General features: G+C 43.4%; 1 protein-coding gene and 1 pseudogene across 6 annotated transcripts in view; one reads left to right on the forward strand and one right to left on the reverse strand.

Annotated features, from left to right (window-relative positions):
* Positions 1–616: 616 nt before the first annotated feature.
* LOC102820592 lies at positions 617–8,176 on the reverse strand (annotated as a pseudogene).
* JADE1 (jade family PHD finger 1) overlaps positions 7,763–26,230 on the forward strand; it is a 78,855-nt gene continuing 60,387 nt past the window's right edge. For 2 of the 6 annotated variants that reach the window (XM_006873202.1, XM_006873205.1), the window contains exon 1: positions 7,763–8,020. The gene's annotated coding sequence lies outside the window, so the exon portion shown is untranslated. Of the gene's footprint in view, positions 8,021–8,061; positions 8,435–9,402; positions 9,526–9,981; positions 10,093–26,230 lie in introns of those variants that run through there. The other 4 variants (XM_006873200.1, XM_006873204.1, XM_006873203.1 and 1 more) reach the window with 4 other exon arrangements.

Here is a 26,230-nt window from a genome sequence, read left to right on the forward strand (position 1 = left end):
ATTGATTCATTTGAGTTATGGTGTTGGAGGCGAATATTGAAAGTGCCATGGGCTGTCAAAAGAACCAACAGATCTGTATTGGAAGAAGTGCAGCCAGAGTGCTCTTTGGAGGCCAGGATGGCCAAATTTCGTCTCTCATACTTTGGACACATTGTCAGGAGGGACCAGTTGCTGGAGAAGCATATCATGTTTGTTAAGGTGGAGGGCCAGAAAAAAAGAGCAACACCCCAGCGAGATGGATTGGCCAAGTGGAAGCATCAATGGACTCAAGTGAGGCAACAATAGAGAGGTTGGCCCAGAATCAGGCAGTGTTTCGTTCTGCTCTGCATAATAAGGTCACTATGAGTTGAAGCTGACTCGATGGCATCTAACAACAACAACAAGAGGTGACTGGAAAGAAAGATGTGGCGATCTACTGAAAAAAAATGCAGCCACTAAAATTCATATGGACACAGGGGACAAGGGTGAAAAAAAAATTTTTTATTGACAAATAGTGATTAAATAGAGTGATTTATTGTTTGTTTAGGAATAAAAACTCCCAGTGAGTCTCAGCCTTTAACTCTTGACTTTTGCCTTTACAATGGATTCCTTAGACAATGGGGTCTTGGCAGGCAGCTCAGGCCTTATCTGGTTCTTGGAGACCCCCATCTTCTTGGCTCAGTACACAGAGACTGTCATGGATCCACTGCTGCCCTTGGGTCTTGGGTTGAGGTGTTACTTTGCTTTTTGACGTCTCTCCAGCCCCAGGGGCAGCTGCCCCTTTAGGGGCCTTGGCTTTGACTGCTGTCTTCTTTGTTGGGAAAGTAGCACCAGTTTTGCCCTTGGTAGCCTTGGCTTTGGAACTCCTACTCCCAGTGTTTTTTTTTCCTGGGGGCCTCAGCATCTGCTGGAAGAGGGGTGTGGCTGCTGAGGTCAGCAGCACTGGGAAGGGCCCTTGTAGCTTTCTCTGGCTTCCGGGGTACCTTCTTGGCCTCACTGCCTTTCTTGGGTGCCTTTTCCTTGGCTATGTCTGGATTGAGGGGAATCTTCTTCACCTCAGCTGGCTTCTTGAGCACCATTTTCACCTCATGTGGGTTGGGAGAGTCCTTTATTTATTTATTTTAAATAAATGTTTTATTGTGAATTATGTTATAGTTTACATGGGAGAACATTCTCATTCTATCATATATTGTTTCATTGCCATAGTTACAATCCTGTCCATGCATCATCAACCAAGTCCCCAGCCACTCCATCTCTCCACGTCATAACATCGTCTCTGCCTCCATCTCAGGCATCACTGCTTCTCTGGGTAGGGTTCTGCTCTCCGCTCTTCTCCATTGATGGTCCCAGAGCTCTCCGCTCCTAGACTGAAAAGTTAATCACTCCACCTTTACATTTCCAACCCTCAGAATCAGTCCTGATAACAATTATTCACTATTGCATCACAAGAGACCCATCTGCATTTCATTTCATCAGCCCTTCCTAGACAGGTTGGATACTACTCACTGGAGACTCTACCTTCCTCCATGCCCTCTGGATCTAGGTTCCCTCCTGAAAGCTTGTAAGCCAGTCACTTCTTGCCTTTGTAGCACACCCCCCCCCCACCCCATTTTGGGTAGCCAATGTCCAAGTTGCTCATCCCTGTCTACTCGTTGTGTGGAGGGAGTGGGAATGATTCTTGCAGTAAGGATTTGTTTCCTCTTTTGAGCTACTACATCCATAGGTGTAGGCCAAGTTCATCAAATTGTATCAGATGATGCTTTTTCCCTCTTCTTTCTTCTTCGGGTTGAGCTATGATCATCCAGTCATTGAAGCCAGGTCAAGTGGTTATTATCTGCAAGTGTGGGTGTTCTTGCATCTATCCACTCTCTTCTTATCAGCTGGATGCTTCACTCTCCACTCTAATCCTCTGTGACTGTGTCACTGACTCTGAGCCCATGAGTCCCCAGGTCTTGCCACACTGCTGGCTGACCAGGTCTCCACCTGGGTTTACAGGAGTCTATTGAACGTTCTAGGGCTTAGCTTGCCGCTTCATTGCTGTTTTGGGGAGGGTCCTTTTTTGCCTTCCCAATGTTCTTGGGGCCCTTCTCCTTGACCTCACCAGTGAGTTTCTTGGTGGCCATGACAGTGGATGTCTTTCTGGGCTTGATTATCCTTTTTTTCTTGGAAACTAATTTGAAGCTGCTGGTAGCCCCCTTGGCCCTGGAGTTGAGGGGCTGGATGAAGAGGCCCTGCTGGGTGATGCCCTTGACCAGGGCCTGCTTCAGCTGGTGCTTGAGCCGGCTGATGCTGATGGTCAGGAACTTCTGTAGATGGCCTTCACGGAGGTGCTGTGGGCAGAGAATAGTCTTGATTTACTTATCACTTTATCTCCAGTGCCTAGTCCTGTGGCTGGAACATTTGTTGTTGTTTCAACTCAGAGACCCTACATAGCGTTTCTGATGATTTTTAAATCTTAGAGAAAGCAGAATGCCTCATCTTTCTACCACTGAGCGGCTGGTGGGCTAGAACCATGGGCCTTGTGGTTTGTAGTCCAATGTTTATCATATAGAGCCATTATAGCTGCTTAATAAGTGTTTTTTAGTGAGTGAAGAGAAACGAGGCAAGAAAAGTAAGAAAGTAGCACGGCTAGCAGAGTGTGGTGGGTGAAAGGCGAACCTATACAAATGGTTCTGAAAGAGTGTGGGTCTGGAGGACTTGTCAAAGCACAGATTACTGGATCCCAATCCTGATTTCAGTATGTCTGGGGTGACGCTGGAAAGAATGCATTTTTGACATGTTCTCAAGTCATGCCTCTGCTACTGCTGTGGCCGATCACATTTTGAGTGTATCTGCTCTGTACTTAGTAAGAAGAGAGGATAGGGGTAGTTTGGAGTGACTTTCCAGATTTCAAAAAAAAAAAAAAAAGGTGGAGTGGGAAGCATAGGACTTGAAAGTCTCAGAGTTTTGGAGTATTCAGAATGGGAGACTTTTGAATTTGACATTAAAGACAGCAGAATTTCCCAAATATTGACAAGATTTAGTGAATACTTATGGGAATGGATACTGAAGTGGCCTGTAGATGAAGGTATGATTTGCGGAGGACAAAAATACATTACCTGAAAAAATACAAATCTGAAATGAGAAAAATGAAAGATGCTAAGTGAAAAAGATTATAAAATGCAACAAGGTCATTCTAATTTTATCTAAGATGAATATGAAAAAAAATTGAAAAGACACAAGGCCATGTTCATAATCCATATTAATAAGGTTTATTATCTTCCTCTACTTTTTTCAAAAAAGTAGAGGAAGAGTCTATCCATAATCATCAATTACTTTCATGATTAGGAAAAGCTTTACTTATTTTAAGCTTCGTCAGTTTTAGATATTTCCATCTGGTCGAATTAAATCAATGATCTTCTCTCCTGCCCCCAAGTCTGATATCTTGTGTTGTCATTGTTAGTTGCCTTCGAGTTGATTCTGATTCATGTGCCAAAGTAGAACTGTGCTCCATAGATGTTATTAAGTGCCTTCGAGTTGATTCCGACCCATAGCGACCCTGTATAGGGTTTCCAAGGAGCAGCTGGTGAGCTTGAACCACCGACCTTGCAGTTCAAACGGCTTTGCAGTCAGGAGCATTAACCCATAGCGCCACACCAGGACTCCGATCCATAGATAGTTCAAGACAAATCACTGGGCCTGTCTTTCAAGGCATCTCTGGATGGGTTCTATCCAACAGCCTTCTGGCTAGTAATCTAGTGCTGTTTAAATCAGTATGAAAATCAAAAAAATTAAAACAACCAACACCAAAAACTAAAAGCTAAAGAAAAGGAAGAAACAATCTTAAGATAAAAATAATTTAGTTGACTGACATTAGCATGAAAATATTACACGACTGTTTTTACTATCATTTCATATGCAAGGGGGCTTCAAATAGTCAATGGAAAAATGGAACCTAAGGTAAATGGAACTTTCCAATGAACTTTTTGAAGTCCCTTCATATTTGAAGACCTCCTTGGAAGGACAAAAAGACTGTTCAGGACTGCTGGGATAATGAACTGGTCAGATAGGGAACTTGATTAATCAATTCTTCCCTATGGCCTCCTGTTTTGGTTCCCCACCCCCACCCCCACCCCCCATGGCATTCAGGCATGGGCTGGATGTCATTCCAAACTTTTATTCTTCTTGTTTGTATTATTCTTTAAACTACTTGTTTCCCAAACAAATCACTCAAAAAAGTTATCATCCCCTATAATTTACTTCTAGAATTTTTTTTTTTTGAGAACTTAAACTCTTTTCATAACAAGGTTTATTTTGTGCAGAGATTCAAATTTTTAAGGAATTAAACTACTAATAAATGTTTAGAACATTACCTATTTTACCTAAAATTGAAATTTTTCTGTTGAAATGGTATTTGCCAGTAAGAAATTTTGCTCATACACTAAAGAAATGAGCTAATTCAAGACTTTAGTCTATGCACCGACTTCATTTCAAATATGAACAATTCTAAATAACTTACCAAGGATTTATTATCCCTTACCTACGGAGACAGAGAGGAATTGACATGAAGTAACCATGCATTAATTTAATCATGTATGGTTTCAAAATCAGAAATATGAATATAAACATATACATTTTTATCCTATAAAAATCTATTATAAAAGAAAAGAATCAAACTATGCATAATTGCATAAAATGTAATGGTTGTATGTTGTTGTTGTTGTTGTTATGTGCCGCGGAGTCGGTTCCGACTCATAGCGACCCTGCACAGGGTTTCCGAGGCTGTTAATCTTTACGGGAGCAGAACGCCTCATCTTTCTCCCGCAGAACAGCTGGTAGTTTCGAACTGCTGACCTTGCGGTTCGTAGCCCGATTCGTAACCACTACGCTACCAGAGAGCCTTTATAGAATTATGATTATTGCCACAAACACTGATTGGATCAGGAAAGACTGGAATCTTGGTATATCTACTACACTGACCAGTTATCACTTGGTAGTTTTTTTCTTGAATGTGAAAGATATTGGATTTGGAACTCTTACTGTTTCTTGAGGGAGTAATTGTAATGGGAGATATTTGAATTTGGCTAAGGAGTCCTGGTGTGGCGCTATAGGATAAGTACTGACTGCTAACCACAAGGTTGGCAGTTCAAATCCACCATGTATTTTTCATAAAGCCTATATAGGGTTGCTATGAGATGGCATTTGACAACAATGAAAGCCAAACTTTCCAGTCGTTGATGAGGTACATGGAGATTGAATGATTGAAGCGGCCAGTAGATGAAGTGATGAAAGGAAGGAGGTCAAAGACCTGAAGATAAAAAACATTGCATGAAAAAGGTACAATTCTGAAATGAAAACTCAATCAAGTGTGAATTCTCAGACCCATTCCAGAAACAAGGAAATGGGAGATCCTGAACAGTTTGCCAATGTAAGGTGGTATATGACAATGAAACCAGAAACTCAGTTTCCTACCTACAAACTCATTATTTCTTATTCTAGACTGAATTATCTGTGTTGCCACAAGGCAAACCATTGCTTTTATTACTTTAGAAGTAGGTTCTATGACAATTTCCTTTGTGTTCTGATGACAAAAGACACTTATTATTTAAGAAATACCAATTGCTGATCATTAATAATGTTTTAAACATGTTCCTTACAGGATTTAAGTTGTCCTTTAATTCTTAATTTTCTGCGACTGATAGCAGAAATATCTAATGTTAAGAGGAAAGAAGCCTTAGACACCATCTTGCCTACTACCATCCTGGTGGGGGTCGGGGGGAGACAGTAAATCCCAAAGAGATTTGTCCAGATTCAGTCACATTGTGAGTTTGTGGGAATCTCCTGACTCGTAGTCTAGTGCTGCATACTGTCGCAGTTGATCAGTATTCTGAAATCATAGCATAGAGAGGATGTTCATGGGACCCAGAATCCTGATCAGTGTATTAGTGTGGTAAGTCTGTTTTACTTCTCACTTTAATTTTGATGTTTGAGATATTGGGCAGTGGCAATGATGAGAAAAAAAATAATGAGTGGAAACTGTGATACTTAAAATTGTTTTGGGGATTATGAGAGAAATAAGACTGGCTAGAGTTAAGAAAAATTATAATTTTTCATGGAAAGGACACCAAGAAAGAGATACAGGAAGGATGACTGAGGAAATTGATATTCTTCTTGTGACAGGGCCTCGGTTAGGCACTTTTACATGATCATCTCATTCCTCTTAACCATCTTTTATTTTTAAAAATGTTTAGGGGTAGTAGGTTTGAACCTTAAGGTTGGCAGTTCAAAGTCACCAACCTACTCCTCAGAAATCCTATACAGAGTCCCTGAGTTGGAACCTACTCAAAGGCACTTAACAACAACAAACTGTATTTTACTTCCTTTAAAGAAATTGAAGCTTTATAGGTCAATTCTATAATATATTTCACAGTTAATAAGCTGGACAATGGAAGATCCAGGTCTATAAAAATAACAAAGGTAACACAATACTAATACTCTTATAGCAATCTCTTTCAAAAGGATTAAGTGAGCAAATGAATAGGGTTGGCAGGGAGTCTTTGTACTCTTCCTTAGTAAAACAGGAGGAAGAAAGAGGAAATATACTTGAGATTTCCTTTGTTTGCTCCTCTGTTTCCCGCCCCCCCAAATAATCAAAAAACTGAATTAACTTTGTTTTACTCTTATCAGATTATGATGTTCTGGAAAATAATGGATGTGCTGGTGTGTGATTTTATGAAATCAAACCTAATATATTCAAAATAATACACCCAGCTATATGCCTTTTGGATTCCATATTCAATATGTAATGTAAAAACTGGTACTATTTACTGAATGGAAGTTATAATATATACTCAGAGGTCTTTTTCCTTTGAAACTGAATGACATGTACATCCTTATTTCATTATGTGGTCCATGAAAGGTATGTTCACTCTGTGTGAAAAAGCAAGTTTGTATTCTGTGTTAAATCATTAACTTCTCATTTTTACATGTTGTTTTTGTTGTTAAGTGCTGTCGAGTCTTCGAGTCGGTTCAGACCCATAGCGACCCTGTAGAGGGTTTCCAAGGAGCTACTGGTGAGCTTCAACCACCAATCTTGCAGTTCAAATTGACTTTGCAGTCTAGCGCACCAAAAATGAGTCTCTGGTGACACTGTTCGTATCTGTCTGCAACTCCAGTATTATTATGCCTAATTCTCATATTTGAAAGATGTCCAGTTCTGTAGTATTGTGTAGCATCAAGGTGCTCAATTTATAAACAACTATTATTTTCTCTTTTTTACCACTATCTTCTAATGGATTAACAATAATTTGCCATTATAGGTTTGATACAAATTTCGGTAAAGATGAACGAAAACTCAATAATTGATTCCCTGTATTTAAAAATGCCATTCTAACCCACAACTCCCTAAAGTTGATACTATAAAATAAATTATCTTGCCATTCAACATAAAGATAAAACTTCATACCCAAATTCCTCATCTTAATAGCCATATTTTATCTACATAAACAAAATTAAAAGAAAAACATTTCTAGGTGTAGCGATGCTGGAATTGGAAGAGTTTGAAGGGTATAATTAAAAAAAAAAAAATCCATTTCCTTGCTTGAAGACACCTCGTGAATTTATAGGCTGACAAGATTTTAAGATGGGTAGAGTGCCGCTTTTTGCAGGCCCCCCGCAGTTGCAGGCGGATGCCCTCGCAGGCCAAGTAGGCTACGGCAAGGGCCGCGAAGAGTTAACGAGGGATTGAGCCCCCCGCGCCGTGGGCTCCCCGCGCGCTCCCCCCACCCTCCAGTCCCCACCCTCTCGTTTTGGCAAGGGATTAAAGTGCTCCCCCCTGTGGCAGCAGTGACCCAGAAATGAGTTGGATTCACACAGTCCTTCCTCCATAACAAGCCAAACGTCCGTCCGTGAGTGCCTCCGTGCGCGAGTGCCGGGTGTGTGCGCGCCGGCGAGAGCAGGGGCCCGCCCGGCTCCCCGCCCGCCGCTGCCCGAACTCATGCTGCGCGGAGCGAGCGAGCGGCGCGGAGCCCAGCGGAGTCTCGGCCAAGCCCCTCCGCAGCAGGTACGCGCTCGGGCCGCGGGGGACGCGCGGGGTGGGCGCGCCGCGCGTGTGTCCGCGCGTGTCCGCGTTTGGGTCCGTGTGCGCGTCCCAATTCCGCGGCTGCGGCGGCGGCGGCTGCGGCGGCGGCTGCAGGACGAGCCGAACAGGCTCAGCCATATTTGATGGTTTTGTTGCTTTGCTCGGGAGTTCTCGGGAGTAATTTAATGCCGAAGGTCGCTGCCTAGTGGAAATAATATAGTACGTCATTAATATGGCGCCAAAAGATTGGGTTCTCGATATGTAGCGAGGAGGGAGGGAGGCAGCCGCCCAGCGCAGCGTTACTATCCCAACAGTAACTTGGGCATTGCCGGGGCGGGGGCCGGACTGGAGGAGAGGATGATTTTTGGATCCTGAGAATTGATCTTTGTTGGATCAGTAAGTTTTGTTATTGATATTTTTTCCTTCAGTTTCGGGGGCTGAAGACTTAGAGCTTTTTCTTCTTTTGGATGTGACGACCATGTGGTTTTCAGGTGAATCATCAATTAAACGTGTTCTGGAGCAGAAACCCAGTTTAGTTGGCTTTAGTTTATAGAATTATTTCAAAATCCAAAGTGCATTGGAGTGCATGAAAGTGGAAAGCATAGTAGCAACTTGGTAGACAGATGGCAATGGCAGAACGCAGGTCCGTGTACATATCTAAATACAGCGTGTGTGTGACCGTGTGTGTGGACTATATTTGTTCAAACATAGGGCTGTTGGTGGTGGTGTGTGTAGGTACATTTGTGAGGGGTGGTCGCAGCCCTGGCTCTTGTCACCGCGTCACACATGTCCAAAATATTCATTGCATCAATTCAAGGGCAGTGAGCAAGGGGTGTAGGGACAGCTTGGCAATTAGATTCACCCAAATTGGATTTTCAATGATCAGACCTTTTACTTATAACAAGACTGCCTGGAAAGTATAAAATCTCTCATCGGTGAAATTAGGAAGGAGTTGCTTTGGTAGAGCAAAGTACCGATTAATCATGAACTTAAAGCGTATTGCAAATTGCAACCTTTGGCACTATCTGCAAATTGTGGGGGTGGGGTCGCTTGGTCTCCCGTGCTCACGCCTGTCTTACAAGAACGTGCAGTGTGTTCTTTGGGACTGCAAGTTGCAAAGCCCTCTGGTGCACGTGTCTTGTGCTTGTGAGTGTGTGTTTGTGAGTTGGGGGCTGCTGTTCGGCAGCCTTCAGGTTTTTCCGGGTTGCTCGGTACTGACTTGCAAATGCGGGAGAAGGATGGAATGTGGAATGTTGACCGGGGAACCGATTCCTGTCGGAACGGTCCCATTTGCTGGAGAAATTCGATCTCTTCCACCTCCTTCCCCGCTCCCCCCGCCTGCCTTCGGGCTGGAGGCGGGGCCCAGGACTCGGCTGCTGCTCAAAGTGGCGGATCGCGGCGGCGGTAGGCAGGTGCACGGCACCCTCCAGTGGGGGTGCCTCAACTTCCGTGGGCGTTTAAATAGCAGCCTCTCTCCCCTCCCACCGGTAATAGGTGACCTGGCGGCCGAGAACAGCGGGGGGAAGGGGTAGGGGGAGACCCGAGAACCAGTCTCCGCGGCACGTGGGCAGGTGCTGGGTGGCCCCGGGGCCAACTTTTGTAGCCCGCCTCTGGCGTTGGAGGAGAGGCGGCCCTGTGTGGAAATGGGGGGCGGGCGGCGGCTGCGTCTCGGCTGCAACCTGAGCATCACCTAACGGTCCCAGTAGAGCTACCGGTGGCTGGGGTGAAGGGTTGCGGGGGCGGGGATACCCGGCCCGCCGCGCCCGCGCCACTGGAGCTCCGCACAAAGCCCGCGGCGCGGGGGCGGCCATCGCGCCCCCGCCCGGGGAACGGTCCGCAGCCCGTCGCCGTCCCCATGCTGATTCCGGCGGGCGGCCACAGGCGTTTGTTTGTTGGTTCCGCGCCGCCTTCCTCGTCGGATGGCTTCCTGTGACTGAGGTGATACAGTTTCCAGAACTGTCTAGGGGCGGGAGTGGAGCCCGCTCGGGGCTGCTCGCCGTCGCCGCTCCCTTCTCACAACCGTTTCTCCCAGGCGCGCCCGCCCTAGCCCGAAGGTGCCGCCCCAGAGGGACTCGGGGCGGGGGACGGCGTGGCCGTTTCCAGCGACGCAAGTGGCTTCTGGACGCGAGGGAGCGTTTGATTTGCAACTGGGGCCGAGCGGATTGGTGCAGCTGGCGGCGGCGGGGCGGGAGGAGCGGCGGCGGCGGTGGCTGGGGGTGGCCACTTTCAAATGGAGAGGGCGGCGGCAGGGACGCCGCTACGGAGGGAGCGGGGCTTGGTTGCGCGGAGAGGTGTCATCACTGCATCGGGGCTAATTCCGGCGGAGGTGCCGGGAGTTACTTTCCCCTCCTCCCGCGCCGTTGTTTCTGTCGCCTGGGGAGGAGGAGGTGGGAGGGGGCGGTGCCGCGCAGAGCCGCGGCCCAGCTCACACCCGGGCAGCAGCGGCGGGAGCCAAGTGGTGCGTTGTGTGGTGCTGGGCGACAGCTTCCCATCCCGGGCTTACATTTCTTTGGGTTACCACCCCCCCACCCCTACCCCGGCTGTATCACTCCCCATCCCAGGTTTCTTCTCGAGCTGTTCCCACCCTGAGATCCTTTGGCCCCGGGCTCCCCCTCCCGGGCGCGCGGGGGCGGCTGCAGTCCCGGCGCCGGGTGAATGCAGCGAGCTAACAAAAAAGCGGGCGATTTAAACGTGCCTTCGAAACCCGTTACGAATGCGTAGTCACCCAGAGACCGTTTAAAAGCAGCTTTAGCTGGCTTTCTAGTAACGTAGCGGGCACGCCGCCCTCTTCACTTGAGTGAAGGGGGGATTTAAATTTTCGTTTTATAAAGTGATAGCTGCAGTGAAGCACTTAAAAAAAAGAGTTATATCTTTAGGAAACTGGAAGAGGATCTGAGGTTTCCATTAATGGGAATCCTTTAGGGGTTCTCTCCCAAAGGTTTTTATTAGGTGAACTATTTTTTCTTTTTAGAAAACCCGCTGTGAAAGACTAGCTCTCTAGCTACTTGTAGCTCAAGGCTAATACCTTTCAAAACTAATGTACTAGTTTTAAGGTACATAGAAATAATTTCCTTGAAAGCTGATTTAGGTAGTGACCCACCCACGAATGTGTAGAGACTACTATATTAAGCTTTAATTTGATCAAATCTCAGCTAATCAAAGGAAGGAACCTACACAACGTACTTTGTTGAAGTGGGTTGTGCTTACATATGTAGGGAGATTCATTCCTAGCAAGTTTTTGCAACCCAGGATTTTTATTGCCGGTTGATCTGGTTGATCCTAGAGATTGTAGCCCTGTTGATGTCGAATGACTTTCTTATCCTTGTTATTTTGTGTCTTCCTTGAATTTGTATGTTTTTATATGTGGCCTGGAATTGTCATTTCAACATGTAAAGTTTAAGCTTCATCGATCTAACGTTAGCTTTCTTCATTTCTGCCTTCATCCCTGTACAAGCAGTGGTACAGGCTAGTTGCCTGAACATGCTGTAGAACTTGAACTTGATTCCATTTGCTTTCTAATAACAAAAGTGGCTGTGCCACAGAGATTTAAATTTAAACTGGGTAGATGTCCCTTTAAAGAGGGAAGAAACCAACCCTTAATATTTTCCTCTTTACCACGTGACAAGTTTTCACCCCATAAGCTAGTTTAAAAAAAATTTTTTTTTTATGTTAGTCACCAAGATTGAGAGAGTAACCATAAAGGGAAAGCACACAGTGTGCATTTCTTTAGGGAAGTTTATGTTTTTATAAGTATGAACTGTTGCTTGCCCAAAGGCTTGTGGGGAAAGATTAACTGAAACAATCTTGAAGGAAGTGTTGAGAATAATAACAGATCTCCACGTGCGTCAGGCATAATGTTGTTGTTAAGTGCTGTCAAGGTGGTTCCTACTCTTAGTGACCCGGTGTAGGGTTCTGAGGAGCAGCTGGGGAATTTGAACCGTGGAATTCGCAGTTAGCAGTCAAGTGCTTATCCTACAGTGTCACACCAGGACTCTCACTCTTACCATTGTCAGGTGTCGGTTCTCACTCACAGCGACTTGACCTTGTGGTTCACAATCCTTTACTGATCCTACAGCTCCACACCAGAAGTCCCTCATGGGTAATGTTAAGAGTTGGTTCTGACCCATAGCGACTCTGTATTACGGTTTCTGAGAAGCAGCTGGTGAGCTTGCAGTTCAAACAGTTTTGCAGTCTGGGCGCATTAACCCTCAGTGCCACACCAGAACTCACCCTTAAAAGGCACTGAATAAATGTGGATTTTTACTTCAACTCCTTACTTAGTATCTTAAAAAAAAAAAGTACAGTTAAAGAAGAGGTTGTTACATGCACATTAGAAAATACCAAGAAGCAAATAAGGAAAAATGCCAATTCTCAGCACTTGGTGGTTTTGCGTTACTTTTCAGATAATTTTCTGGTTTTGCATTTTACTCAAATGAGACCATATTGTGATGGTGACGCAATGGTTAAGTGTTTAGCTGCTAACCGCAGGTTGAGCAGTTTGAATCCACCAGCCCATCAGTGGGAAAAAAGACATGCATGACACTCTGCTTCCCTAAAAACTAGGAAACCCTATGGACAGTTCTACTTTGTCCTACAGTGTTGCTATGAGTCAGAATTGATTTGACTGCACTCAACAACAGTCTGGAAGGACCTTTTTCTGTCAGCTCTCTTGGTGTTTTAACTATTACTGAGACTTAATCAGATTTCCCCACTTGGCCACAAAATATAATAGATCGGCTTTGTCCAAATGATTGTCCAGTGGAGAAACATGCATTGCATCTGATTATCTCTATTAACATTTTAATCTTTATTAGCTTTTTAAAAATTATTATTGAAGCATATTTGTTGTTGTTGTTATGTGCCGTGGAGTCGGTTCCGACTCATAGAGACCCTGTTCAGGGTTTCCGAGGCTGTAAATCGTTTCGGGAACAAAAGCCTCATCTTTGTCCCACGGAACAGCTGGTCGTTTCGAACTGCTGAGCCAGAGGTTAGCAGCCCGAGACTCGTAACCATTACGCTACCAGAGGATGCTTTATTTTGAGTTACGTGATTTTATTAGCTTTTTGACAGGACATCTAACAGTAAGGACCCAGGCTTTTGTAAATAAAGTCATGGCCTGATTTAAAAAAAAAAGACCCAGAAATCAAAAGTGTCTTATTGTAGCTTGGAAGGCTTACAGAATAACTGAGTTGGGGGGGAAAATTGTCAAGTATTTGTTTCAATACTGAGGTGGTTGGAACAGCAAACATCAAACACTGATTACATCCCACATCTTTCAGGGTTAGTCTGGAGGAGGCTAATCTGTCACATTTCTGCTTCCTTCCTGTTTGTGAAGTTCTTCCCTGTTGTTTACTGTTATGGGGTACCTGTTAACACCATTACAGTTAATGGTCTGTCAGATTTGCATTATAAACCATTTCTTCACAGTCTTTATAATATAAACTTACTTTGGAGAAACATGACATTATGGAAATCTTACCAAATGCATCTTGCTCTTCTTTGTGGATTGGTAGTGCTGGTGGTTGTGTGCCTTGTAGTTAGTTCCAACTCATAACAAACCTGTACAGAGTTTCCAACACTGTAAATCTTTATGGGAGCAAAAAGCCTCATCCTTCTCCTGAGGACTGGCTGGTAGTTTTGAACTGCTGACCTTGAGGTTAGCAGTCAAACTAGTAACACTAATCTTAATTGTTACTACAGTAAGAATTATGCAAGTTTTAAACTTCTTTCCTACTCCTTGTCCAAATCTATAACTTAGTAAATTGGCACTGTAATCAACAATGCCTTTCTAGAAATAAAGTATGGGTTTGCTTGGAGGGTTTTAGTAGGAATTTTCATTGAGAAAGTATTTGAATTCCTGAGACATATCAGTTGTTTCCTTGAACATTTTAGTGTTCAGTCTATGTTCTCCATTGTCAAGATTTTGTAGCACGTTATAAGTGATCATGTATTTAAAATTTGAGCAATTATCTACTATGTTTGTAGAATATAGTATCTCAGAAAATTTAAACTTAATTGAAAGAGTGTATTGTCATTTGCTTGGTTACAAGGCAGGCTGCCAACCTCAAGGCCAGCAGTTCGAAACTACCAGCAGTTCTGTGGGAGAAAGATGAGGCTTTCTGCTCCTGTAAAGTATTTATAGCCTCGGAAACCCTGTGCAGGAACACTATGAGTTGGAACCGACTCCACGGCACTTAACAACCACATTGTCATTTGCTTAGTATACTTCTCTTGTAAATATATTGGCCCAGGATCATGAGGGCCGCAATTGGTAGACTCAAATGACTTGAGTTCTTAATAAATATGGGTGCCCTCGAAGTTCTGGTGCGACGCTGTAGAATAAAGCACTGGACCTAAAAGTCAGTTTGAACTGCAGTTCGGAAGTTCAAGCTCACCAACTCCTCAAACAGAAAGCCTCATATTTCTCCAGAGGAGCAACTGGTAGATTTGAATACTGACTTTGCCATTAGCAACCCAGCTAGTAATCCACTATACCATGGGTCTTAATAACAACATAAGATCCCTGGTAGCATAGTAGATTACTAGCTGGGTTGTTAAAGGCAAGGTCAGTATTCAAATCTACCAGTTCCTCTTCCAGAGAAAGATGAGGCTTTCTGCTCCCGTAAAGATTTACAGCCTCAAACCCTATACAGGGTTGCTATGAGTCCTTGGCATATCACCACCACCCACAATGGCATGTTGTTGATGTTGTTAAGCACCGTTGAGTCGGTTCTGACCCATAGCGAGCGACCCTGTATACGGTTTCTGTGGAGCACTTGGTGAGCTTGAACTGCCGACCTTGTAGTTCAAATGTCTTTGCAGTCTGGCACATTAGCCCACAGGGCCAACAATGGCGTGAGTGCCTAATAAATACAGGAATGGCCCTTGAGTGCCTTTTTTACTTGTGAGTGGAAATGACACCTTTTCTGTAATTTGGTGTCATGGAACTGAGGATTTAAACTAGAATCTGGCTGTGTTATTGTGGATAGACTAGAACGTGAGTGATTACTAAGGATGTTTTTCCTCATCTCCAAAGGGACAAAAACAACGACTGTCCAGGCTTAGAATGGGAAGGTTAGTCATTGGGGCCAGGGTCTGTGTATTATAATTTTAAATCTTTTATTAATTCTAGACTACAGGTATATACTGTATACTAAACATTTGTTGGAAAAGTAAACTTCAGATTACTCTAAAACTAGTATTGTTTTTACGTGCTGTCCAGTCAGTTCTGACTCATAGCGACCCTGTATAGGGTTTCCAAGGAGCTGCTGGTGAGGTCTGCACATTAACCCACAGCGTCACGCCACGACTGTATTTATTATTTGCTTTTGGTTCTTCAGGTCAAGTCAGGACAAAAAGTTGATTGTGAACAATTGAAGTAAATTTATTTTTAAAAGTTTAGGTTCTTTTAGATTTATTTGTTCAGGGAATTCAACCACAGTCTCCTCTTGTTTTGAAAGCACTAACAGTTGGCAACAATACTTTTAAATATTGATCATTTATAATGTCAGTACAGGAGATTTTATTAATTTGAAGATTCATGACAGCTTCCAGTTTCTAAGCAGTAATTTTTAGTGCAGATCTCAGTGAGGATCCAAACTTACAAATAAAGTGGCTATTCCATGCCACATCCCTTTCTCCATGATTGTTGCTCTGTGCCATCTAGTTGATTCCGACTCATAGTGACCTTTAGGAAAGAGTAGGACTGCCCCACAAGGAGCTTTGGTAACATAGTGGTCAAGACGTAGTGGTCATGAATCGGGATGTTAATCTCAAAGGTCAGCAATTTGAAACTACCAGCTGTTCCGGGGGAGAAAGATGAGGCTCTCTGCACCCATAAAGATTTACAGCCTCAGAAACCCTATACAGGGTCTCTATGGGTCAGAACCAACTCCAAGACACCACCACCACCATCAATTTATGTGGGAACAGGTCATCAGGTCTTTTCTACTTTGAAGCAGCAGATGGGGAAACCACCATACTTATGAAAGGTTAACAGCCTAGCTTTTAACAAAACCTTTGTGTTAAAGGAGCCACTAGGGCTGCTTTTACTCCATGGTATTGTTGTTGTTGTTAAGTGCTGCCAAGTAGATTCTAATTCATAGTAACCCTGTATAGGGTTTCCCAGGAGAAGCTAGTGGGTGAACTGCCAACCTTGACGTTCAAACCGACTTTGTGGTCTAGTACATTATCCTGCAGCGCCACACCAGGACTCCTAAAGAGCAAGAAATAGCAAGTTGAGGTTAGCTGCATGGCTTACCATTGTTTTGCACAAGGTATAGTACATAAGATACGAAAATTTCCTGATTACTCCTGGCCATCTTTACGAACTTCATCTAATTTGTGTTATGTGGCGTGGAGTCAGTTCCGACTCGTGGTGACCCTGTACAGGGTTTCCGAGGCTGTAAATCTTTACGGGAGCAGAAAGCCTCATCTTTCTCCTGCGGAACATCTGGTAGTCATCTAATTTAGTGTTGCAATATAATGATGCACTTAAGACATGTAGGCTGTGCATGGTAACATAACATTTTTTAAAAGTCAGGGACACCTTCAGAGATCTTTAACCTCTGAAAATTCTCCCCATAAAGTGCAGTCTCCACTGAAATTTGCATGTAACTTGAGGGGTTCCATGGAGTCCCTTAAGTGCATCTTGGACTTCCAGTTAAGTTTTTTAATGCTGGTGATTTCTCTTTATGGTTTCTCTCTGCTTTTATTGTCATTATTTGTATTGTTAAAATGTGATAGTGTAGTGGTTACAAATCGGACTTTTAAGGTCCGCAGTTCGAAACTACCAGCTGTTCCATGGGAGAAAGATGAGGCTTTCTGCTCCCGTAAAGATTTGCAGCCTTGGAAACCCTGTGCAGTGTCACTGTGAGTTGGAACGGACTCCATACCCCACGGTACTTAATAACAACAACAGCAGCATTATGTTTATTAGTTGTTTTTGTTGTTAAGTGCAGTAATGACCCTATATAGGGTTTCTTGAGGAGAGCAGCCAGTGGGTTTGAACCGCCTACTTTGTGGTTTGCAGTCCAGTGCTCATCCTACAGCAACACACCACGACTGGACTGTAAACTTAGCCTACACTTCTTTATTACCATTTTGATTCTTGACTGGGTTCTAGGTAGGTTAGATTCTCGGCTGAGTTACTGACTTTTAAGGAGTGAGCATGTCTTATCTTTAGCTTTGTAAACTTTAAGGCGCTTGTCAGCTGCCCAGAATCTGAGACTTGATTTACATTGAACTTGTGTGGCACTGTAGGATAAACACTGAACTTCAGCCAGAAGGTCAGTAGTTCAAATCCACCAGCTGTTCTTGGAAGCCCTAAAGAGGGTACGTAGCTATGAGTTGGAATTGATGCAACAGCACTTAACAGCAAGAAGCATAGAGTCTTAAGGAACCCTTATAGCATAGTGAGTTACGAGTTGGTCTGCTAACCTCAATGTCAGCTGTTCGAATCTACCAGTCGCTCCATGGGAGAAAAATGAGGCTTTCTGCTCCTGTAAAGATTTACAGCCTCAAACCCTATACAGAATCACTATGAGTTGGATCTCACTTGATGGCACACCACCACCACGATATAGACTTGTATGGCGTTGTAGGATAAATACTGGACTGCTAACCACAAGTTTGGTGGTTCAAACCCACCAGCTGCTCTTCGAAACCCTCTACAGGATCCCTATAAGTCGGAATTGACTCTATGGCACGTAACAACAACAAATACATATAATGCTATTTATAAACATCATACTGCCAGTCTAGTGATTTATAGCAGGCTTTGTGTGCAGAGTAGAACTTCATAGAGTTTTCAAAGCAAAAATTTCTGTAAAGAGCCAGCTAGTGAATGTTTCAGGCTTTTGGCCTATATGTCTCTGTCCCACTTACCCAACTCTGCTATTGTAGTACAAAAACAATTATAGACAAAAGGTACAGGATTGTGCAAGACTGTGTTCTAATACAATTATATTTATACATGCTGAAATGTGAAATTTAGGTGATTTTTATGTGTCTTCAAATAACCTTTGTGATCCTCCTCAACGTTTAAAAAATGTCAAAACCTTTCTTAACTAAGGGACATTTGGCTTGTGGGTTGTAGTTTGCAGATGCCTGGGTGGTACTAAGACACAGCATTACCTTGTCTAGGGATTGTTTGTTGCTGCTGGTGGTTCAGTTTCTTTTCTGTCTAGACCCTGAGAAAGCAAGTTGAAATCAGAAGTTTGTGTGATAAAAGTGGGGAGAGAGTTGACTAGCCTGATGGGTGTGGTTCTTAACTCTTTGGTTCCTGGATCCTTTTTGAGAATATTATTGTTCCTTGCTGTTGAGTCAGATCTGACTGATGGTGACTCATTGTGTGCAGAGTAGCACTTCATAGGGTTTTCAAAGCTGACCTTTTGGTAGCAGATTGTCAGTCCTGCCTTCCATGGCATGTCTGTGTGGGTTTGAACCACCAACCTTAGTAGTTAATGCTTGTGAGACCCAAGATGTGTAATTATGAGAGCCTCTGTACCCTATATAGTGTTGCTATGGGTCGGAACCGACTCAACGGCACTTCACAACAACAACAACATATCTGTAAAAGGATTCCTGGTGTGGCGCCACAAGATAAGCAATCGATTTCAAGGTTGCTTTGAACCGTAAGGTCAGCAATTCAAACTCACCAGCTGCTCCTGAGAAACCCTATACAAGGTTGCTATGATCGGAACCGACTCTATGGCACTTAACAACTACAGCCCTGGTGTTGAAATGGTTCAGGGCTTGGTTGCTAAACGAAAGTCGTTGGTTAAAACGCACCAGCTACTCCATGGAAGAAAGATGTCTGCTTCTGTGAAGATTTACAGCGTTGGAAACGCTTTGGAGTAGGTTTACTCTCTCCTATAGGAGTCCTGGTGTGGCACTGCGGGTTAATGCGTCAGACTGCAAAGTCGTTTGAATTGCAAGGTCAATGGTTCAAACTCACGAGATGTTCCTTGGAAAACCTATACAGGGTCGCTGTGAATTGAAACTAACTCGACAGCACTTAACAACAACAACATAAAGGAGCTCAGGTGATACTGTAGATTAGGTGTTGGGCAAGATTGCAAGATTAGTTGTTCAAGTCACCAACCACTTGCTCACTTATTAAAGATTTACTGGCATGGAAACTACTTGATGGCATTAGGTTTGGTTTGGTCTAATAGGTATGCTATGAGTTGGAATTGAGCAATGGCAATGGTTTTGCTTTGAGTTTTGGTACCTAGGAAAGCATATCTAGGTAGTCTGTAGGGGCCAGGCTAAGAAACCTTGTGTAAGATGTGTACTGTCAAGTTGATTCTAAATCGTAGTTACTCTGTATGACAAAGTAAAACTGCCCTCAATGGGTTTTCTTCGCTATAATCTTTACTGAAGCAATTCACCAGGTCTTTCTCCCTGCTGCTGGGTAGGTTCCAACCACTGAACTTTTTTTTTTTTTTTTAGTGCTTTATTGTGAATTATGTGATAGTTTACATGGGAGGACATCAGCTTCACATTGATTCCGTTGTATATCGTTTTCTTGCCATGGTTACAATCCCTTCCATGCATCATCCATCAACCAAAGGGTATACCCTGTAAGCTGGCCCTTGTTGTCCACCCACCACCACCACCCTCCGCCCGGTCCAAAGTCTCCAGCCACTCCATCTCCCCACGTCAAAGTCTCTGCCTCCATCCCTGGCATCACTACTTCTCTGGGTAGGGTTCCCTTCTCCGCTCTTCTCCTTTGATGGTTCCAGGGACCTCTGCTTCTAGACTACAAGGTTAATCACTCCCCTTCCTTTGTCCCAAAATGTCTACCTTTACATTTCCAGCCCTTAGAATCAGTCCTGATAACAATTATTCGCTATTGTATCACAAGAGACCTATCTGTATCTCCTTTCATAAGCCCCAACTGGGCAGAATGGATACTAAGTGGAGATTCTACCTTGCTCCACGCCCTCTGGATCTAAGTTCCCTCTTGAAAGCTCGTAAGCCAGTCACTTCTGGGTAGTGACTGTCCATTCTGGGTAGCCAATGTCCAAATTGCCCATCCCTGTCCTCTCCTTGTGTGGAGGAGGTGGGAATGATCCTCTCTGTGAAGATTTGTTCACTCTTTTGAGCTAATGCTTCCATCGGTGTATGTCAAGTTCATCAAATTGTATCACATTATTCTTTTTTCCTCTTCTTTCTTCTTCTGTTTGAGCTCAGATCCTCCAGCCATTTAAGCCAGATCAAGTGGGTATTATATGCAAGTGTGGGTGTACTTATGCATGTGCCCTCTCTTCTTATCAGCTGGACGTTTCACTCTCCACTCTAGTCCTCTGTGGCTATGTCACTGACTCTGGGGCCAAGAGTCCCCAGGTCTTGCTGCACTGCTGGCCAACCAGGTTTCCATCTGGGTTCGTAGGAGCCTATTGACCGTTGTAGGGTTTAGCTCGCAGCTTCATTGCTGTTTTTCCCTCACTTCCCCTTATTGGTGACGAGCGTGGTCACCAATCAGAGTGTGCAATCCCATTGAGCCTTAGTCTTAGAAGGGGGTTTGCCCTGATGGGGAACCGATCGCTTGCCTTGATGTCTCCTGGGCAGCCACTTGTTTGTTCTTGTAGTAATCAATTAGCCTGCCTATATTGTTTTGTATTTTTTCTTTCAGGAAGGATCTTCTGTTCTTCTGGCCACTCTAGGCTGGTCTGCGTGTCCTTTCAAATGGAAATTTCCCCTCAGAAGATTCTGGATGCTGTTCAGGATTCCACCTATGGTCTTGTGTAATGCAGAGGCTCCACAGGAAGCCTCCTTCACTGGGCACATTGTAGCCCCATTTTAGGACTTCCAATCAGTTATAGGCAGAAGATGGACTTACAAGCTTTCTATGGTGGTATTTCTTGTTATTCCTTTCTCTCCCCCTCCAGTGTCTATTTTATAGCACCAACCACTGAACTTTTGATTAGCCGCCAAGTGCTTAACTGTTGCTCCACCAAGGGTCATTATGCATGGGGAAAGGCATTGTAACTGAGAGAAACCATGCCACTCCTTGTAGCAGGTGTATGTGTCACACCATTTGGATGTTAATGCCTGTTGGTCAGGAGTCATACCCCTATGGTAGGTTAGGGATTTACTAACACAGTCTTCCTCCAGCTCTACCTTTTTTATGTTCCACCAGACTGAGCATCATTTGCAACCATAAATCAGATCAGACTGCAGGGAAAACCAGGTCTCAGTTTCCAAGTATTGTTCATTGATTACATTTTAGTAGTCTGTTTCCTGGTAACATATCGCGCATGACCTTAGTCTTACATAAAATCTCTTTCTAAATCCCAATGGATATGCAGGAGGGGGAATGTCTCTGTTCAGAGACATCTGAGAGGAGGTGACTGACACAGGGTAGTGTCAACCTACTAGTCTTGGTTCTGCTGCTGGCTTTGCACCAGACTCAGCTATACAACTTTTTCGTTTTCAAAAACTTTGATTGTGAATTGAGTGGTAGTTTACCATTGGTTGACAATATTTGCCTCTATTTCCTCCTTTTTTTTTTTTTTTTTTATGTACACAAAACACCCAGAAATATATATGTTCATTTAAACAACCAAAGGGCACATTTTGCAAGCCAGCCTCTTGCTAAACCTTTCTCTTTCCATGAGACTAGAGCCTGGTGTGGCTGCTTCTCTAGTTAGGATCCCATGTTCTGCTCATGCTCTTCCCTGTTGATGGTCCTAGGATCCTCTGTTCCTGGAATGAAAGATTAACTACTCTCCCCTTTTTGTTATACATCGTCTACCTTTACAGTTGTAACAATTGCAATTAGTCATGATAATAGTTACTCACTAATGAATCAAAACAATCCTATCCCCATCCACCCCCAGCCCCTTTCACAAACCCAAGGAAACAAGATGAGAACTATCCTCAGCTGTGCAACTTTGATGGCGCAGTTTAACTTCTTCAGAATTCAGTGTGTTGTTTTTGTTAAGTGCCAACTTATAGTGTTCCCTGTATAGGGTTTCCTAGGAGCAGCTGGTGAGTTTGACTAGCCAACCTTGCTTTTCAAACCGACCTTACAGTCTGGTGCTTATCCCTACAGCACCACACCAGGATTTGAAATTTCAATGTACTCATCTTTAAAATTAAGAAGCCAGAAAACCAAACCAAATCCACTGCTATCAAGTTGATTCCAACTCATAGCGAGCGGCCCTATACAGGTTTTCCTAGACTGTATGTTTTAGGTGAGCGGACAGCTCTATCTTTCTCCAGTAGAGTTGCTGGTGGGTTTAAACTGTCAGCCTTACAGCTAGCAGCCCAATACCTAACCCACAAGGTAGATTAAATTATCTTTGAAGTCTTCAGCAATTCAATTATGTCTAGGTTCCTTTGGGGAAGATTTCAGGTAAATAAGAGTCTATGGTGTTAGACTTTTTATCTTTTAAGTATTTTATTTTAGGTGAAAGCTTACACAACAGATTCGTTTCTCATTCAGTACTTCATTCATAGTGTTCTGTGACGTTGGTTGCTAGCCGCACAATATGTCAACGTTCTCCACATTCCCACTCTGACTTCCCCATTTCCATCCTTCCAGTTTCCCTGTCACTCTTTGCTTTCTCATCTTTGCTTTTGGGCAAATGTTGCCCATTAGGTCTTCTATGTTGTTGTTAAGTGCCATTGAGTTGGTTCCAACTCATAGTGACCCTGTATAGGGTTTCCGAGGAGCGCCTGATGAGTTTGAACCTCTGACTTTGCAGTTCAAACTGACCTTATGTCTGTAGGCTTATCCTACAGCACCACACCAGGTCTCCAGGTCATCTATGGTGGTGGTGGTTATGTGCCGTGGAGTCGGAACCGACTCATAGCGACCCTGTACAGGGTTTCCGAGGCTGTAAATCTTTACAGGAGCAGAAAGCGTCATCTCTCTCCCACGGAACAGCTGGTAGTTTCGAACTGCTGACCTTAAGTTTCGCAGCCCGATTCATAACCATTACGCTACCAGAGCTCTTTCCAGGTCTTCTATAGCTAATTTTTTTAAGGAGCATATTCCTCATGGCATTTAACAACAACAACATTCCTCATGGGTGTTAGTGTCCATTTTATAGGCCAGTCTAGTTTTTGGCTGAAAGAGGTCTCCAGGAATGGCTTAAGTACTAGGTAAAAAGAGTGTTTTAGGGCAACTCCAATCTCTATCAGTATAGTTAAGTTTGAGTTTTTAAAAAATGAATTTCAGTTTTGTCCTATAGTTTTCTTCTACTCTGACAGGAGCCTTCCATTGTATTCCTGGTCAGTTTGATCAGTAATGGCTGTGAGACTCTCTCCGCTTTAGCCTCAGAAAACATTCTCTAGACCTTGTGTGAAGTTCTGAGATCATTTTTTGTTCCCCTGACTTGTGCAGTTTTAATGACATGTTTTCATATATAACTCAAATGATGTGTAAAGTAAGCTTTCGTTAAATGTGCTATCTAGGTCTTCTAACGTACAATATTGGAAGTTTCTCTCTTTACAGCTCTTAAATTTTTGGTGACTTCATTGTTAGTAGGCGCTCTGGTGGCATAGAGCATTAAGCATTGGGCAGCTAACTAACAACAAGATTGATGGTTCAAACCCACCACCAGAAAAAAATGAGGCAGTCTGCTCCTGTAAAGATTTACACAATCTTGGAAAACCTATGGATCAATTCTACTCTGTCCTGTGGTGGTAGTGGTGGTGTGTCTTGGAGTCAGTTCTGACTCATATTGACCCTACACAAGGTCTCTGAGGCTGTAAACCTTTATTGGAGCAGAAAGCCTCTTCTTTCTCTTGTGGTACCGCTGGTGGCTTTAACTTCTGACCTTGACGTTAGCAGCCGGATTCAAAACCACGATGCTAGCAGAGTCGAAATTGACTTGATGACAGTGGGGTTGGTTTTGGTTTTAACATTGTTAGTGATAACTGATGGTTTATGACAGCTGACTATAATCAAGGAACAAAGTTCCTCAAAAACAGCTGCATTTCAATCTGTGTGCAGTGTAATTGTCATTAGCTGGTTGAGTGTGGTTTCTGCAGAAGCTGCTTTGTATACCCATGTAAGAACATCTGGTTTCAGCATTTAAAAATCTTTTAAAATTACCCTGTAGACACTTTGCATTTATTGATTTATTTTACCAAGGGTAGAATAGTGGATTGTAGATTCTTTTTATCCTTAACTTGGTTCATTCAGAAACTATCTCCTGCTCACATACTGTTTTTTTTTTTTGAAAAAAGTGCATTCTTTAATGAACTTTCAATATTTAACCTGAAGATTTGTATGTGTGTATTGTGTAAACTGGAGTCCTAGTGTGGCGCTGTGGGTTAATGCGCCAGACTGCAAAGCTGTTTGAACTTCAAGGTCGGCGGTTCAAGCTCTCCAGCTGCTCCTCAGAAACCCTAGACAGGGTCGCTATGGGTCAGAACCGACTTGACAGCACTTCACAATAACATTGTGTAAATTAGAATTTGGTTCAGAGACCTAAAGGCAGTCTGAAACAAACTTATTACAGTGTAGTGCTTTGGGAAGAAACTATTTTCATAAATTTTAAAGAGATTTAAAAGGTTATTCAACGCCAATAGACTTCATCTCTCCTATGAATTCTGATTGGGTGACTGCACTGTGTTAAGGATTCTGATGTAGAAAAGATTGATCAAATTGATTAACCATGCATGCCATGGTGGAGAAAAAGGTGTATTTGCTAGCCATCTCTAGAATGGAGCGTTTTTCTTTTTCTTTTTCCAAAATGCTACTATTTTCAGAATTGATAAATGTCAAGAGGGACAAAACTAGTGAAATGTATGCATATACATGTATACGTGGAGTCCTGATGTGGTGGTGTAGGATAAGCACTGAACTGCAAGGTCAGTGGTTCAAATCCACCAGCTGCTTCTCATAAACCCTAAACAGAGTTGCTATGAGTCAATAACAACATTTATACATATAAGTGAATTTTTAAAAGTTTGAGGAAAATGTCATTGTTTTTTAATTCTACCTTTTCCGAACATTTTGGAACCTCCAGGTATCTACTTCAAAGAAATAGCTCATACAATCATGGGGGCTGACACATCTCAAATCAGTGGGTCTGGAGGCAGGCTGGAGACCTGCTGGCTCATGGCTTTGCAGGCAGAGGCTGGTGAATCTAAGATCTGCAGGTTAGAGACGTTTGCAGGCTTGTTACAAGAGCTGTCACATGAACTGGAGGTCATGGTCAAGAGAAAGTGAGCTTTGCCAGAATATCCATTTATATCCTGGAGGCTGATTGGCTGCTCACGTTGCATCACGAAATGGAGGGTGTTTACCTTGTAGAAGAAGGAGCTCTGGTAGCATAGTGGTTACGAGTCGGGCTGCTAATCTCACGGTCAGCAGTTTGAAACTACCAGCAGTTCCACGGGGGAAAGATGAGGTTTTTTGCCCCTGTAAAGATTTACAGCCTCAGAAACCCTATATAGGGTCTCTATGAGTCAGAACCGGCTCCACGGCAGATCACCATCACCACCACCACCTTGTGGAAGAACACCTGGCCCATACAAGGTGACACATGACCTGGACCATCATCCCAATAACAAATTGAGTTTTTAATCTTTAAAGGTGCTTAAGCCCTAGTGCCATTGGTTGGGGTAGTTATTTCTATTATGGTATATACTTTTAGGGATCTCCTATTAGCCTTTTTTGTTTATTAGTGTCATTGAGTTGGTTCCAACTCATAGCGACCCAGTATAGGATTTCCGAGGAGTTGCTGATGGGTTTGAGCCTTTTGGTTAGCAGTCCAGCGCTTATCCTACAGTGCCACATCAGGACTACTCCCCAGTTGGCATAAACTACTCAAATATTTTGAGTTCATAATGACCTAATTAAGAGATTTGGGTGATACAGCATTTATGGCATTATTCTAGTACATTTTCCAATTTTTCCTTTTTCACTTTTTAATCAAATATACATTTTTTAAAGTCAGACAAACTTTAGTTACCTCATCTCTCCTGATGGCAGCTCATGTTACTCTGGAGCTTTGCATCAGGAAAGAAGCGTACTTCTGGGTCTTCTGTATTGTGGTGATGGTGGTGGTGTGCCTTGGAGTGAGTTCCAACTCATAGCAACCTTGAATAGCGTTTCTGAGAAAGCCTCCTCTTTCTCCCGTGGAACCACTGGTAGTTTCGAACTGCTTATCTTGAGGTTAGCAGCCCAACTTGCAACCACTCTGCTACAGGAAAAGTTTTCAGTCT

This window comes from Chrysochloris asiatica, unplaced genomic scaffold (assembly GCF_000296735.1).
Source record: "Chrysochloris asiatica unplaced genomic scaffold, ChrAsi1.0 scaffold00229, whole genome shotgun sequence".
NCBI lineage: Eukaryota > Metazoa > Chordata > Mammalia > Afrosoricida > Chrysochloridae > Chrysochloris > Chrysochloris asiatica.